This window comes from Polistes fuscatus, unplaced genomic scaffold, assembly GCF_010416935.1.
Source record: "Polistes fuscatus isolate 324 unplaced genomic scaffold, CU_Pfus_HIC Scaffold7, whole genome shotgun sequence".
NCBI lineage: Eukaryota > Metazoa > Arthropoda > Insecta > Hymenoptera > Vespidae > Polistes > Polistes fuscatus.
The window spans coordinates 5,646,764-5,649,560 of record NW_025113151.1 but is presented as its reverse complement, the minus strand read 5'-3'; the positions used below and the strand labels follow the sequence as shown (position 1 = coordinate 5,649,560).

General features: G+C 32.6%; 1 long non-coding RNA gene across 1 annotated transcript; it reads right to left on the bottom strand.

Annotated features, from left to right (window-relative positions):
• Window positions 1–912: 912 nt before the first annotated feature.
• LOC122524152 lies at window positions 913–2,116 on the bottom strand. The gene is made up of 3 exons (XR_006305479.1): window positions 2,029–2,116; window positions 1,702–1,931; window positions 913–1,146 (listed from the first exon to the last, which is right to left on the bottom strand). It is a non-coding gene; the product is annotated as an uncharacterized LOC122524152 (long non-coding RNA).
• Between the last annotated feature and the right edge of the window lie 681 nt (window positions 2,117–2,797).

Here is a 2,797-nt window from a genome sequence, read left to right as displayed (position 1 = left end):
TTATCGAAAAACACTCTTACCTTATACGAATTCTTCTACCTTCTGCTATTTATAATCGTTAACGTCTCAGATCCATTTAAAAGATGATTCATTTTTCTTTTATTTTATTTTTCAAAGCTAAACCTACCTAATAGATTCGTTATACGTTATTAATGAATACATGTACACGCGCGCGAATACTTGTATTCATTGATAAGAATAGATTTCTGTATTCGTATCAGATCGATAAATTCGTTAGGTAAGATTTACTTGCGAAGATTTACAACAAAGTGTATTCAATTGGTTTGTATCATTTTATCTGAAAGTGTGCATAAATAGAAAATTTATATAAATGAAACGATATTTAGTGATAAACGCATACGCATTCAATAATTTATGTGGTAATTAAATATATGGTTTATACAATTTATTAAAGTGGATGAAATTTTTCTGCGAAAAGCAGAAATTACTTTCCGAACAATCTGATATTTTAGTTTTTCTTTTTGAAATTTTTGTTCTTTCTTCTTTCGTTATAGATAGCATTTTAAATATTGAACAATTATTATTTATGATAAACCAAATAATTACATATACAAACGATTTATTTAGCAAAATACTGAGCCAAAATGTTAACAATAAAAATGAAACTGATCGAATAAATAAACCCGTAAGAGTAGTCCTTATATTTATTATCTTCCAGGAATGAATTCGTTCTTAGGGATGAACTCCTTACGACTCGGAATCGAACAGTAGGTATTTTATTTGATCGATCGAGTAAACGGAAATAAAATATCTATTTTAAAGAGTAAAAAGGAAGATACAGAGAAGGATGGAAAAGAAAAGGACAGTTACTTCTCTCCTAGGGATCGATTTATTCGACCTCGAAAGGGGTAAGACAGAGACGAGAAGGTTTTCGTGACAAGGTGTCCTCGAACGCGTTACTCCACAGCTTCCCGACGTACACGTCGCATTGTCCGTTCGTAGTCGGCACTTAATCTTCCTTTAGCTTTCAGGATCTGTCGCTTTGCTCTCGCGAGACGCGTTGACGCGTCACTCTTTGAAATCTACGTTCCCTCTTCAACGTGTGTATATATATATCTATTTACTTTTCGTAGAAACTCCTCGAGAAAAGATTTCCTACAATACTTTCGGTACCGTGAAAGAATTCTACCAAAAGAAAAACAAAAACAAAAATGAAAGTGAAAAACAAAGAAAATGAAAGAAGTATTGATCAGTAAATAAGCCATGGTTAAATCGTACACGGAAGTTATAGAAATGCTGTTTTTTATTATTTGGTTCTTCTTATTCTTCACTCGTCTAGACCATTAACTACTATACTGTTCAAGCTAATAGAATCGATAATGAACGATGATCATGATCATCGATTGGCATCCTCGAAGAATACTACCAAAGAGTCATAAACTCCTTCGTCGTTACTTTCTCGAATAAGAACGATCGTAAAGCTAGACGTCGAGAGAGAAAGAGAGAAAGAGAGAGCGAGCTTGCAACTTTAAGAGCTCGCAATATCGCTTTAGAGTTTCAAATCTTTCTTAGGTAGAAGACAGGTGGCTGCTGTGTTCGCGTAATTCACAAACATACTCTCTCCCCCTCTCTCTTTTTTTCTCTCTTTCTCTTTTCTCTGTCTTTATTTCTTTCAATCCTCTTTAAAAGAAGAAGAAGAAGAAAAAGAAGAAGACGAAGAAGATTCTTCTTTGTACCTACCGGCTGTTATCTTTTGCTCAGTTATTTTATGACGTTTGTGAAGCACATCTTGAAAGAAGGGATGCTGGTTTCTCGCATACCAACCTTGAATAGCCACCTTTGAGATAGGCTCGTGAAACGATAATAGCTATTAGCATCGTATTTATCAATCCCTAACCTAGAAAATCTCATTCCTTGTAATCTCATAAGTTTAACGAGTTACCCAACGGACAACCGACGACCTCCAATCACTGGAAATGCAATTTTCTTCGTTCGTTCTATGTTTTATCTTCGCTTTCGTAGCTGTCCTTCAAACTTGAATCGTATACTACTTAAAACTTTACTTACGTGGAGATTTAAAAGTCGTTCGGAAAGATCGAGCACTCTGTAATTTCTTAATCGATTTTCCAATCTCTCTTTCTCTCTCGATGATAATTCTCAGACACCACACACGAGCACGCTAGAAACTACTGTCGAGTTAACATATTCATGATATACTACTTTGTTACCTGTCTTTTAAGGACTACACGAACCTACCTTCTTCAATCTCTTTCATTGATCTTTTTTTCTTTTTTTCTTTTATTTTATTTTATTTGTACTTTTTTGTTTTTAATCGTGATTACCCGCATCTTCGAACGCACGAAGGAGAATCTTTAAGATTACCGAATCAAGTTTTCCTTCCTTTCTCCAAAGCCTTTCAAAGAGTTCCCTCTCTATTTATGACAAATTATATAGAATGGTATAATGATTTGCTATATTCTATTGATTTATATCGTTAAATACTTTACCAGAGGAATCTTAATTAAACCACCTTATAAACTACTTTTTACTCCTTCCAATATTGCAATTTAAATGTTTCTCAAACTATCATATGATCGGTAATTGAAGGATTTTATTTTACATTCATACTCGCGCTCATTCCAATTACATTTATATACCTGCTAATTAATGAACTCTTATATAAGTTAAAACTAAAATAAAATAAAAAATATATATAAATAGAAAATTTAAATATATATATATATATATTATCTCTTTTGTATAAATTAAATTTCTTAAAGCGGAAGTCTCGATGTTACGACTGGTTTAAATTTATTATAAAAATGAGAAAAAATTA